Here is a 14,770-nt window from a genome sequence, read left to right on the forward strand (position 1 = left end):
TCATTTATCAAAACTATAAATTAACCCAACAGCTTAAGAGCAGCAGCAGCAGCTGCTACCACATGCAGTCAGTGTAGCATATTCAGTACAGCTGGATACTGTATTTGGTATCTTCTAGAGATTCTAAACAAAAGTGCAATAAGCAGTGATCAGTGGCACAAATTAACCAGCATGGAGAAAATATTTAGCCAGAGATGAATACTGTGTATTTTCACCTTGTACTAAGGCCTTCCAAAACAGACTGAAACGGGGACTTTTAAAAACCCTCTTGTTTAAATAACTTCTCAGATGTCTTCTAAATTTAGTGAATATACCGAGCATTCCTACATTCTACTATGTGCACTATACCTATAGGACTAACTACAAATACGTACTGTAATTACCAACTTAGACCCTAGGCTCTTTTTTTTTTTGTGTGTGTGGGGGGAGAGCTGTAATGGAAAACTCAGCGATTAATACAAGAAATAAACTTTGTTGACATTCCAGATATATAACTGAATAAATTCATACAACACAAAGGTCCAAAAATATAAAACAGTCTATGGAAGAATCTAAAATAATTACCCTGGTCAGTAAAGGTTTCAGTTCACATTTCAAGTTGTGTTTTTCTAACTGATTTTGGATTTATGAATTCAAATCTGAATGAAGTTTTGCTCCAACATTGTCCAGTTTTTGAAATAGAACCCCCATGGTGATTGATTTTACCAAGACATAGCCATCATGGAGAAGAGCTGTACAGAAAACCTGATAATCAGTTTGATGGCTGACTACTGTTGGACACTGTTGCAGGAGAGTGATGCTCAACACAAGCCAAAAATCCTGAAAATTGTGATGTAAATGTTTGTATGACTGTATGGAAATTTGTCATTTTTGTTATTCATATATGTATACTGTATATACATACTGTATATTGGATTTACATTAGCCAAAATATTTTTTTATAATTAAAAAAAGCTGTGATAGAGGCTAAACAAACTCGGATTAATGAGCAGTGCATCAAAATTAGCTTAGAACAGTCAGTTTGGGTTCTGACCTGGATAAAAAAATGAACTTTTGTTGGCTAGTGTAATTACTTAAAAAAATAATGTCAAAGAACATTCCCTAAACTTAATGTCTGTCAGTGAAGATAATTACTGTAGGGTACCTGTGGATATTTCTGGGGGAGGGGGGAGTGTGTCATTCTCTCTCCAGCCCCTTCTCAGACCAGGCCTCCTAGTTGCTTGCCTGATCGATCAGGCTGTAGCTACTTGCTGCCTGAAGTCTGATGTATGCACCACAGCCTGGCTGATCAGGCACTGATTTGAGGACTTGAAAGAGTTTCCTCTTGAAAACAGCCATTAGTCTCTTGCTCAACAAACCCCCTTATGCTTGAAGGGAAGATGTTGGAGAGTTGTCATCCCTTTACACTTATTGTGTTTGTTCCCTTGATTTTCACAAGAGGTATTTTCCACCATCTGCTAAGCCTCCTAGTTTCCACATTTAGTGATTTTGTGTGTGTGTGTGTGTGTGTGTGTGTGTGTGTGTGTGTGTGTGTGTGTGTGTGTGTGTGTGCAGATTTGGGATCAGTCCCTCCAGAATCTTCCATATACGTATAGGTTATCATGCATCTTTCTTGCCAACATTCTGAGGAGTGCAGTTCGAGGGACTTAGGCACTCGGTTATTTAGATGCTTGAGTTTATATGAGCTGTGAAAGTTCTCTGTACTTTTTCCATTTCTGTAATTTTGCCTGCCTTTAAGAAAACCATTATTATACAGCAATATTCAAACCTAGGGAATGAGTGACTTGAGCATCCTCATTAATTGAATATCTCATTTTGAGTGTTCTAGCTATCTGACCTATCATTTTCCTTGCATTTGTGATGGACATTGTGCTTCTTGACTGTGAGATCTTCTGATATTACCACTTCCATGTCTTTCACATTACTTACACTATTAAGTTTATGTAGATATTACAGTGGGTGGGTTTAAAGCTGTTACCCAGTATACAAATTTAAAACAATTTAATTCATGTAAAAGCATTTCTGATTAGTGTCAGCTAATTTTGATCACATTAGTATCATCAGCCTTAAAGGGAGTATGTATTGATATCTGTGGGGTATTGGCTGAATAAAGATAGTATTGGTACTGTATCTGCCTAAAATTGAGTATCTGTATTGGCAGATATGGAATCGTTACATTGCTGTTTCTGATCGTATACTATACAGTACTACAGGTTGGCTTATTTTCTTCTTATTTACCCATATAACTTAACAGTATTTTTCAGACACCCTTAATCCTGTTGTTGTCTCGTACTTGCGTCTCCATCATTGAAGCCAGTGTCATTGATGTATGCCTTAAGCACGGTGCCTTCATATATGCTGTGAGTGGTGAATTGAAAGAATGGGTCTGTGCAGTAAGGGTGCACAGCCTAAAAAAAAAAAAGAAAAAATTTTGCCCCTTACAGTACATGATGGAGAAGAGCAAACCTCTACTCTTGTTTGGTCTAAAATGAGCAAATTTGAGGTGTTTTCTAAGGTGATTTTTATAGTTTTATTGGTCGTTTTTTTTTTATTATGGAAGACAATAGTGTATTAGAGATGATTTTGGTCACTTTCATAGCTTGAGATAGGGTGGAACCATTAAATTTTTGGTAATTTTTTTTTCTCCTTAGGAAGGGTAGGGCCGCCATGGTCCGTTTTATGGGTTTTCATTAGGTCTGCTTCAGTTATTTTTGGTTATGTTTTGCTATCCGAGAAATAGGGTAAAACTTCAATGTGATGGATTCAGAATAGAGGGCCAGTTGTTATATAGGAGAGACCCAAGAATGTGATGAATGAACAGAGGACATGTTGCCTAAGTGGCCAGAATGCCTACAGTGTTTATTCTGGACTCTATTTTTAAATTGGAATTTTTCTAATTTTGTTGTAAAATTGGCCAAATTATCAATTTCTGTGCATATTATAGGGTAAATTTGGTACCTGAATGTGCAGTTTATTGTGCTCATTCAGTAGAATGGAAGGCATACTACCAAAATAGCTAGGAATTGGGTTGAAATGAGCATTGGAATTGTCTTAAAATAGGACTCAATATGGGTGAAATTACCAATGGGTAAATTATGCCTAAACTGTAAACTTTGTGTCTCATTCTGTACAGTATAGTATGTACTTAAAATTTATTTGAACCCTTCGTGTAGTTTGTGTCAGATAACTTTTCAGAGTTGACAGGCTAGTGATTCAGCTAGCTTATGGAATTATGTAATTTTGTAATATGATAAATAATTTTTGTATTAACCCTTTGAGGGTTTCGGCCGTACTAGTACGGCTTACGACCCAGGGTTTTTGACGTACTAGTACGCCTAAATTCTAGTGCCCTCAAATCTAGTGGAAGATAGCTGGTAGGCCTACATATGAAAGAATGGGTCTCTGTGGTCAGTGCACGGTATAAAAAAATCCTGCAGCACACAGTGCATAATGAGAAAAAAAAAACTTTGACCGTTTTTTTGGAATAAAACAGCAAATTTGCACTGTATTTTTGTATGGAATTTATTGTTGTATTCTAGTTTTCTTGGTCTCATTTTATAGAATGGAAGACATATTACAGAAATTGAGATGATTTTGACTGATTTTGCAATGAAAAGTACCTTGAAATTGAGCTCAGTGTAGCAGAAATGTTCGATTTTTACCAAAGTTCAAAAGTAAACAAATCATGCCAAGCGTCCAATACACGTCAACTGGTGAATCTAATATTCTTTTGCAAGTGCGCCAATATTATTTATACCATTTTTTACACTAATGCAGTAGTCTGCATAACAGTAAATCTTCTATTTTTTGTGAGAATAAAAATTCAAAGTGGAAAGCAAAAGAATGTAAGAGGGGCCTTGAGACGTGACTAATGAACAGAGGAAATGTCATTTTAGTGCCAGGAATGTCTGTCTTGTTTATTCTGGACCCTATTCGGAAATTAGCATCTTTTGAAATATGTGTGAAATTGGCAAAATTGCTAAATTCTGACCACTGTACTGCATAGTTGAAATTGGTAAATGGGTTGTTTCTTGTACTCATTCGATAGAAAAAATGGAGTTCTAGCGAAATATTCATGTTTTTTGTCGGCTAGTACAGTGGAATTGGCCGAAAATGGGGCTCAAAGTGGGCAAAATTGCCAGTGTAAACATCGCTGAGACCGCTAACTTCACGAGAGCATAATTCTGTAAGTTTTCCATCAAATTTCATAATTTTGGTGTCATTATGATAGGGAAAAGATTCTCTATCTTTTCATAAGAAATTTTTTTTTTTTTTAATTTGGCCGACCCTGAGAACAAGTCTCGGAGAGGGCCTGTCGACCCTCAAAGGGTTAATGTGAGGTTCGTGCATTTAATATTTTTTTCATCTATTTCTCATTTGGTGTGTGTATACAAGTATGACAGAATCATTAACTGTTGTTTGTATAACGAATATAAATTTCCGTCATTAAAAACTTATTAGTATGTATAGTTCAATATTTTATGTTGCTTTTAATAGTTGAAGATAAAGATGTTTCAAAGGCACTTTAAACATACAAGAAATGAAAAGTACAGTACTTCAAATATTTGCTCTGTGCCCTATACATTTATAAATTTATTAGTGCAGCAGTCTTATATTATGAAATTTAGCTTACTGTATGTAATTGTTTTTTATGCACAGGTCTGCATAACTTAAAAAAAATTATGGAAAATGTGCTTCTTTATTTGCTTTTACTTGTTTAAAATAGTTTCTACATTTGAATGAACTAATTTTCTGTGTTAGAAGCACTATCGTATTTCCATTTTATACAATTTCATTACCGGAGGAAATATTGACATGCTGGATTCCTTGTCTTTAACTGTTCATTATTTTTAATTTAATATCAGGTTAAGTACAAATTTCTTTTTTGGGGGCCTTTTACTTTTCCTTTTTCAATTCCTGTGCACCAGTCACACCCAAAAAGACATTCTTCTTAAAATTTGGTTTGTGATTGCATCTTCTTTGTAGTGCCATTCATCTAGTGCATATACCAGGGGTGGACAATTATTTTTGACTGGCAGGCCACTGGATGATAGTGGTACACTGTTCCCTGCAGTGCATGACAGGAACAGCTAACCTCTGATATGGTTTGATTTAAAATAGCAGCTTTGGGGCATATTATAGGGTAGTTTTCATGGTTTTATTGGCTTGTTTTTTATCAGTAAATAAAAGTGAAATGGAAATAAACAGTTTTGGTCAATTTCAGACCAAAGTGACTTGAAATATGCCTTGAAGTGACAAAAAATGTTTGATTTTTAAAAAGTCTGCCTCAGTTACCAGGACAACCTAAACTATGACCAATTATAGAGCATTTAAATCTGTAGGAGAAGGAAGGCGGGGTAGGGGTCGTCCTCGAAAAGGTTAGAAGGAAGGGGGTAAGGGAGGTTTTGGGGGCGAGGGAATGGAGACAAATGGTATTTGGGACCTGACAATCTGTTGGAGTGTGAGCAGGGTAATATTTAGTGAAGGGATTCAGGGAAACTGGTTATTTTTATATAGCCAGACTTGAGTCCTGGAAATGGGAAGTACAATGCTTGCACTCTAAAGGAGGGGTTCGGGATATTAGCAGTTTGGAGGGATATGTTGTGTATCTTTATACGTATATGCTTCTAAACTGTTGTGTTCTGAGCACCTCTGCAAAAACAGTGATTATGTGTGAGTGAGGTGAAAGTGTTGAATGATGAAAGTATTTTCTTTTTTGGGATTTTCTTTTTTTGGGGTCACCCTGTCTCGGTGGGAGACGGCCGACTTGTTGGAAAAAAAAAATAGCCGAGAAATAGGGTAAAACTTAATTTTTTGTGTGTGATGGAAAGCAAGTGTACGTATATAGGAGAAACCTGGGATGTGGTTTGTGAACAGAGGAAAGGATGCTTTAGTGGCTGGAATGTTTATTTTATTTTGGAGAATTTATTTTGGAATCTGTTGAATTTTGTGTGAAATTAGCCAAATTGCTGACTTCTGGGCAGTTTATAGGGTATTTCTGATATTAAGTGACTAAATGCATCACCTAGCTTACTCTGCTTCAGTGATAAGTAGAGAGAAGGAGCTTTTTTCCATGTTGGTGCTGGACTCACTTGTGGGTGTGGCCTTTGCTATCATAAGGTCATGAATTAGGTTTCTTGCAAGGGTTTATTGACTTCTCTTCTTCTAATCCTATGGATTACCATAGTTGGGTATTCCCAAAGCTGGGTAATGGGTTATTAGCCAGCTTTGTTGTTTTGCATACCCATCTCCCACAATAATTAAAACAGTTTCATCCCCCCCCCCCCAATACATGCAAAGGCAGGTCAGATTTGGCCTTTGGGCCATATCTTGCCTACCCATAGTCTAAACTACTAACAGGACACTTTATGAGGTGTTAATTTATTATTTTTATTATAATAAATAGGTTCTTGATAAAATTTAATTCAGATTAATTGTAGGTTGTAAATAGAGTTTATATAGATTAATTTTATTTTTATGATTGTAGCTGGCATAGAAACATTCTGTGGTGAGGCTGATGTTCCTATCTGGGTGTTAAACATTTGTACGAGTTTAAGGTTAGAAATTTCCAAAAAATATGCAAGTTGTGAAATAAAGTACACTATTAACTTTCTATCAACTTTGTATTCTTATTTGTTGATAAAGATTGCACATTTCACTGTAGTCCTTCAAAATAGTTTAATACATGTGATTTTCTATTTATGTACGTGTATTGGTTTTGTCACCTACCATTAAGAAGTGTGTTTGATGTGATATTTCAAAGCTCTTCATTTATAATTGTAGTATTTTCAAGCATTGTATTTGCATACTTATTTTTTGAAGCATTTTTGCAGTTATCAATGCTATTGATTTTTCTCATTTGGAATTATCTTTTATTGGTATATTGATGAAGCACTTCATTACAACTCTAATTTTGTTTTTTCTTCTTTCTGACTTGGTAAAAGTAATAGCTATCAACAGCTGTTTTTACTTTAAATTAATTTTATTTTGGCTTATAAAATATGAATGTACATCACTAGGATACATTAATTATGCTAGTTTAATTCTTGTCTTTTAAGTGTTGGGAAGAGATCTTTCATGTAGTTTATGGATCATCTTGAAACCTTGCATTCTCACTGCTCTGTTTTTTTTTTTTTACCATTGCTTGAAAATTTACGGATGACTGCTTAAACAACTGGGACTTTAGTACAAGGTAAGCATATACTTTCATGCACCACATTAAAGATGTGTAGTCTTGTCTATGTATTTCCTTGACGTTTAATGCCACCACACTTTTTATTTTTCATGTTTTCCTTAGCATGGAAATATAAGTCATATGTTACATTTACTACAAGTCAAATTCTGACTTACTTAAGCATGTCATTTGTTATTTTAGGAATCGTTTGCAATGGACTCACCTTCTCAGATTTTTTATTCCAGTAGCCAGGTGTGGCCATGGGACAAATTTTAATTGCTCCTAAATATTCGATGGAAATTTTTTAAATTTAAGCATAATTCTATCAGAATACAGTGAAACCTAATATATAACTGCACATGTTAATTTCTTGTATTAATCCATTCATTGTCTCCCATGTAGATCTATGTTATTGATGTCAGTGTTGCTTGCGTAAATCCACGTTTTAAGCACAGTTTCCTCAAATATGCTACGAGCAATAAATTTTGGCCTAGACATGAGAGAGTGGGTCTGTGCTGTGCGTGCACAACCTAAAAAAAAAAAAATCCTGCCCTACAGTGATTTTAATGAGAAAAGCAAACCTCTGACTTTGTGTTTGGTTTAAAACAGCCTTTTTAAGGTGGTTTCTAGGGTACTTTTTCTGTTTCTAGTGAATAGTGGTGATATAGATCAGTTTCAGATCAGAGGTATCTTGAAACAGGGATCACTGTGGCAGAAATATTCGTAGGACCTTCTAACCTCCACCCCCCTAGTCTGTTTTATGAGTTTTTACTAAGTCTGCTTCAATTATTAGGATGGCTTAAACCTTGACCAATCATTCTTGGTCATATTTTATTATCTGAGAAATAGGGTAAAACTTCGATATATTTTTTTTTTTTATGTGAAGGATTCAAAATGTAGGGCAAGGGTTTTATAGAAAACATCTGGGGACATATGAGCAGAGAAAAGGTTGGTTTATATGCTGGAATACATAGTGTTTATTGTGGACTTTGTTTTTAAATTCGAATTTTTTTTTTTTAATTTTGCATAAAATTTACTAAACTATCGAATTCTCTGAGCATTATGGGGTAGTTAATATGGGTGAATGAGCTGTTTCTTGTACTCAGTTGATAGAATGGAAGGCTTTAGAATTGGAATTGGCTTTAAATAGGGCTCTTTGGGTGAAATCACTAAGATATAAATTACGCTCAGACCTCCAAATTTACACTTGTATAATTTTTTAAGATTTCCATCAAATTTGATATGTTTGGAGTCATTACCTTTGTGAAACTTTTCTCTACCATTTCAAATGGTATAAATTTTTTTTTTAAATTATGACAGCCCTTTTAATTTTGGGGGTCACAACAGGGAAAGGGTTAAGCAGATACAAGTGCAGTAGTTTAGTTTGGCAGATGGTTAACAGCTCTGCCACACCCAAGTAGCATAAAACAACTGACGATGAAAATTAGGATAATAAGTAGAAATGGTAGTGTGTGTGGATATGATAGTGTCTGAATTTATATGAGACTTATTAACGTATGTACATTGCTTGTGGTGGTAAGGCGACAGTATCACAGCCAATAATGTGGCACACTCTGTGGACCTTTTCTGCAGATATATAAGGAGTTTAATTAGTTTCTGTTCAAAGTTAACACAACACTTCTACTTATTTAACCATTGATAACTGCACTTAAGAGAAATGGGGAAATGAGGATGGAAATGGTTTGCAAGAGGAGGAGGAGGAAGTGATGCAAGGGGGGAGAGGGGGGTCAAAACTGAAGATATAGAAAGGGAGAGGAGATCAGAAGGGAAAGGGCGAGACAGTATAGGCATTGGTGATGGGGGAGAGAAATGGGATAGATAGCAGTAACCATCCAGGGAAGTACAGTACTATTGTCCTGTCATATAAGTGTAAAACTGAAGCCTTTTAAATGTTTTGCACTTACAGGATTGCTTTTTTTATTTTCTGTTTAATAGACATACACTACGGCAGGTAAGTCTTAACATAATTGTACGTGTACTTGCCTATTTATGGTTGCAAGAGTTGAGTCTGCCATTTGCTGGATTTACTCCCTCCTAGTCTCATAGGCCTTCTCATATACCTATTCTTAAAATTGCATGTGGAGTATGACTTAATTACTTTTTTATCCAGGGCATTCCACTTCTGATTACCCTGTGGCTGAAGAAGTACTTCATGACACCTGTGACTGATCCTTGTCTTTAGCTTGTAATAGAAATGGAAAAGGGGTAAAGGATAGAAGGAGAGAGAGGATATTGAAGAGATGTATGTTGGGAAAAAGGGATGGAAAAGTGGTGAAAGGATAAGTTATAGGATGGGGAAGGAATGGAAGAGGCAGGGAAAAAAAAGGTGGGAGATGGAAAGGAAGATAGGTATAGGGAAGAGATGGAAGATGGGTAGGTAGATAAAAGGAGGTATGGCAGAGGGGGGGGGGGGGAGAAGAAATAGGAGAGATGAAAGGAAAGGAATAAAAGAGATGGGGATAGGGGGAAGGGATAAATGAGGGTATCATCCTTAGCAGATGATACATGAATTTGTATGAGTGGCATCCACCAAAAACTCGACAAATTTCTAATTTTGTATAAACCAGTTCTTGCAGTAGGCTATAGAAAACAGTACATTGTTCAACTTTACAATGAAAAATAAAATATGGTCAGAGAAAACAGTAGTGTTCAACTTTGCAGTGAAAAATAAAACAAATTTGAACTGGAATGGAGTATAAAGCACACTTAAACTACTCTTAACAGAGTAAGAGGGACACGTAAGAGACTAAAAGGTGATGTTGCAAAATTTTAGTTCAAGGATCACAGTACGTATTGTTACTATTACATCTGCAAGGAAAATGCTAGGTTGAAACTAGAACCTTCAAATGGGAGATGCCAAGCCAGTGATGGCAGTTATACTTTCTAGATTAGAATATTGCTGTACTCGAACAGCCCCATGTAAGGCAGCAAATGTTGCACTAGGGAAACTATGGTAATCCACTACAGAAGCAGTACCACTCACAGACTTACCATACAAAAATTTATAATTGGTGAGAAATACTTTTTGGTCAGTTTCAGAGTATGACTCAAATGCTTTTTAGAAATAAGAATTTAGTTTTAAGCCATTGTAAGTAAATTGGCATTTAGCAGTAAATTTTAGTAAATGTAGGTGATTTTTAAGTAGGTGAAAGTACTCTTAGCAGTTTTGTGTTCTTCAAATTTATTTTGGTAATCTTCTAGTGGTTTAAGCTTTCAACAGTTTAAAAATAATTAGGCATGGCTTAATTCTATTCCAGGGATCTTAAAAAAAATATTAGTAATCAAAGTGCACACCTTTTTTGCACAGTTCATTCATGTTTAATTTATGTATATGATGCAGGTGGAAGACTTTGATATTCCTATAATTTCATCTACAGGAAAAAAATATGTAGAGATTTTAACATTCCTTTTATGATTATATTAAATTGAATAGCAATGTATATGCTATTATACTGGGGTAGACAAAAGGATATACTTTTCTTGATCACCCTAATGCAGTTGCAACAAATCTTGTTTGTCTTGGTCTTGTGATAGGGACTTGTGTAAGGAGAGCAGGGTATTACACATGACAGAAGCCAGGTTATAGGGATTACTGGCATGTGTGTCCTTGATAAGGGTGAGACAAAGCTTAGGAGAGATACAGATGAGACTCCAAAGTAAAAGTGAGGAAAGCGAGCTTCAGTGTCAAGTCAACTGTTTTTGAGCCAAGTTTCTGGTGGATGCTTGTGTGCGTGATGTTGGTGATATTTATTTTGGATTTGCTCTGTTGAGCTGAACTTGTAGATGTGCTGTGGACATAGTAAAGTATTGAGGTTTGCAAGTTTTAGCTCTCTAATTATACACCAAGGTTTAGTATCAAATTTGACTTGACTTTTCTTTGAGGTGTCATTGTTTTTATAAATAAATCTTTTCCCCACTGTTGGGTCTTGACATTACTGACATGGAGAGTCTTAATGCTGGCATATTGTAGTACAGCAGTTCTTTTTAGATAGGCAAAAATTTTGTCCAAACTATTACCAGTTCTGTATGTACATTTTGTACTATAACCATCTTCCCCTCTGTCTTCTCAACTTAGACTTCCTGGGCAGCACCCCAGTGCCATGTGTTAGAAATGGTAGATGTTTTTTCTCAAACCCACATGCCTGGCCATCAATTAAGCACATATGCCTTGACATAAATGTATGCTAATGGCTGGGTCAGTGTAAGTTTGAAAAATAATTGTCACTATTATCACATCGGAACCTGAATGCATATGATATTGAGGTGCTGTGCCGAAAGCCTGATTTTAATCACTCAGTGAGGGATTATAGGGATAATTGGCCATATATTGACTATGGGTATATTCACATATAGATGAAATCTTTTTCAACTGAAATCTTTCCTGTATGTGTGGTCATTGATTGCATATTAATCTCTCTTATGGCCTGAGCATATATGGGTGGTTGGATGTACATGGGTTCAGAAAAAATTTCCACAGTTACTCATGTATTACCTGTAGAGTGTATATGATGCATTCAGGAAGTCTCTAATCCTCCAAGGTCCTTTAGAATATAATTTGAATGCATGTGGAGCTACTGTTGATCCACTGAATTCAGTAGAATTTTTTTCAGATTTTAGCTTTGGTACATAGGTAAATTGCCTTTGGTACATAGGTAAATTGTGTCCCATCTCCCAAACACTTTATAGGTCTTCAGTTCCTACATTATCCCTTATTACATTACTGAGTACAGTGGACCCCCGCATAATGATCACCTCTGAATGCGACCAATTATGTAAGTGTATTTATGTAAGTGCGTTTGTACGTGTATGTTTGGGGGTCTGAAATGGACTAATCTACTTCACAATATTCCTTATGGGAACAAATTCGGTCAGTACTGGCACCTGAACATACTTCTGGAGTGAAAAAATATCATTAACCGGGGGTCCACTGTATGTAGTTTTAGCCCATGTCCAATTATTTGTGTACATTACATTGCTGGGTATATAGTGCTAGCTCTTGTCCAGTCATCTGTATGACTGACCCTCATCAACAGATAGATAGGTCATAGCACTCAGTGGGCTAAATTAAAGAAAAAATTAAATTTGTGAATAAATTAAATTTTGAATTTTTGAAAAGTTCTGACTGCTTGTAGAACTTGTACATCACTGACTATCTTAAATATGCACTACTTCTAGTGTAGATCAGGTGAAAGGTGCAGAAGGCACCCATCAAAAAAAAAAAAAAACTAGAGGGCTATGTATTGTCCTGTTACCTGCCTGGCAAATATAAAGATGTACCAGTAATGATGGTACATCTACTTTTAGAGAACACTATATGTACTGTTTGTGAATTCATTGCACCGACTGAGTTCTTTTTTAAGGTAAAATATTTTATAATAAACAGATATTTCTACTGTTTCATTAATTTCATTAGCTGTAGGGAAGAAACTGGTTGGGGTATGGATTTTTGTAGTGAAAAAAAAAAAAAAGGTGAACTTTTAAATTACATTATACAGTATTAAAATTTGTGAGGCCAGAAGTTCTTTTGCTTCTGCTTGCATATGGAAAATAATGGAATGCAGATTTTTTTTTTTTTACGTGTAATTTGTGCAGCGCCAGTAATTGCATTCATTCTAAGAAATTTCCATTACTGTTCTGTACTGTATATAAAAACTAAATAAAAACAGGCTTTTGTTTGCATGTACTGTAAATCTGGTTTTGCTAATTACCATTTCCTGGTAAATTAATCTTGCCACTGCATTACTCTCAGTTATTGCATGGCACTGTACAGTAGAAGCTTGTTAATACAAATTTAATTCATGTTTTGAGCTTTTGCAGAAGGGAGACCTGCAGAAGATCTCTCAGATCATTGCAAGAGCCAGGGTCTCATTGTGCTCCAAGCAAAGACAGTGCCAGAATCAAAATACACTATTAATTTATAACATTTTTATATGCATCTTACTGTGATGTTAAAGCATGGGACACAGATAAAGCAGCATGCTAATTCTCACAATGTTTTTCATCCTCTCATTACCTTCCTCCTGCTGACTAGTGTCCTTGGTATAGTTTTTACTTAATTCTAACTTCAGCCAAATTGTTTTCCTCATCATATTTGCAGGTATAATTAATTTAGGAAAAGTAAACACAGTTTTAGTGTTAATAGATTTGTCAACTGTTGCTATTGGGCAGGCCTCTGGAAAGTATCCTTGTCATAAATAGTTTCTGCTGTGCTCATCAAATACCATACAAGAAAAGGAATCAGAATAATGCAAACCATTTGAATAAATTGAGGATTTTTACCACTGAAAATTTTTTTTAGAATGTCTAAGGCTATTCTTGCTGCTGTGTGGTGTAGCATACCTGCCACAACCTTTGGAATGCCATCATAAATATGTACTTGTTTAGAATACATGTATTTTGTTTAAGCTTGTAGGAAACTAAAAATATGCTCAATTTTTTCTAGCTTAGACAATTTTTAGATAAATTTTATCACATGATTTGTTGGGACATTGTAAACTTTTATGGAATTACTTTTCTCTTTTCCTGATGGCATATCTAATGGTCATTAACAGGCTTCTCTTTCCAGCTTGTGTCCCTTGGTGTATGACTCCTAAATTGAAAAGTAATGATGGATAGGTTTTTGTTCAAAAAATGCCCAGTGGATTTCCCATGCCCAAATTTCTGTTCTGAATATTCTTTCTTATAAATGAGATACAAATGTACAAAAAAAAAATCATAACTGCTACTTTGCTTGCACTTCAGTATGTCAAATCCTGAAACCATTGCCTCCGGTCATTCAATAAAACATTTACATTTGCTTTATGGGTGCTCAGGCTCCCTACATTGAAAAACCTCATTTATAACATCTTTCCAACTCTTCCTGGGATGTCCCCCCTACACCATCATACATCCAAATATACCTTGGTAGGAATTAGTAGAGGTGCTAAAAAGTCTGATGAGAGTGCTAAAAAAATCAATATATAGCATCTTTGGTTATTAATATAGCACCGTAATCTTCTGGACCTCATATTTTCAACAAAAACTTATACGAAGTGCTATAACCAAGTTCCTGGACTTGAATTATCTCGTGCTTCATGGGTGAAATGTGGTTGCCTAGATCAGCTGCACGGTGCACTCCTTTGTAAAGTAACATGGTGAGTTTGTGTGGATAGTCATTCCATTGAGGTTAAACAGGCATTATTTGTGGTGTCGGTGCATTGTTGTGATTTTTTTTGTGCAACAGAAAGGAATAGGTTTGCGTGTGCTCACCTATTTGTACTCTCCTATTTGAAGTTGCAGGGGTCGAGATATAGCTCCTGGCCCTGCCTCTTCACTGATCACTACTAGGTCCTCTCTCTCCATGTGTGCATGCATGGGTGTGCATATGAGAGAGAGAGAGAGAGAGAGATTGTTTCAGGTTCGGTTTTGCGACTAGTAAAAACCCTAAGAATGTTTCGGCAAGCATTTGGCGATGAAGCAATATGTTGGATACACTGTTTTAAATTATTTTCTCAGTTCAAGGCAGGACAAACATCAGTTGAGGATGAACAATGCTTTAGTCATTCATTAATATCAAAAACAGGCATCAGCACTAAA

At 35.7% G+C, this 14,770-nt stretch overlaps 1 protein-coding gene across 6 annotated transcripts in view; it reads left to right on the top strand.

Annotated features, from left to right (window-relative positions):
* Positions 1 to 14,770, top strand: part of Rap1 (RAS oncogene family member Rap1) — a 111,999-nt gene that overhangs the window by 78,170 nt on the left and 19,059 nt on the right. The gene's annotated exons all lie outside the window — the stretch shown is intronic.

This window comes from Cherax quadricarinatus, chromosome 31 (genome assembly GCF_038502225.1).
Source record: "Cherax quadricarinatus isolate ZL_2023a chromosome 31, ASM3850222v1, whole genome shotgun sequence".
In the NCBI taxonomy this organism is placed as follows: domain Eukaryota; kingdom Metazoa; phylum Arthropoda; class Malacostraca; order Decapoda; family Parastacidae; genus Cherax; species Cherax quadricarinatus.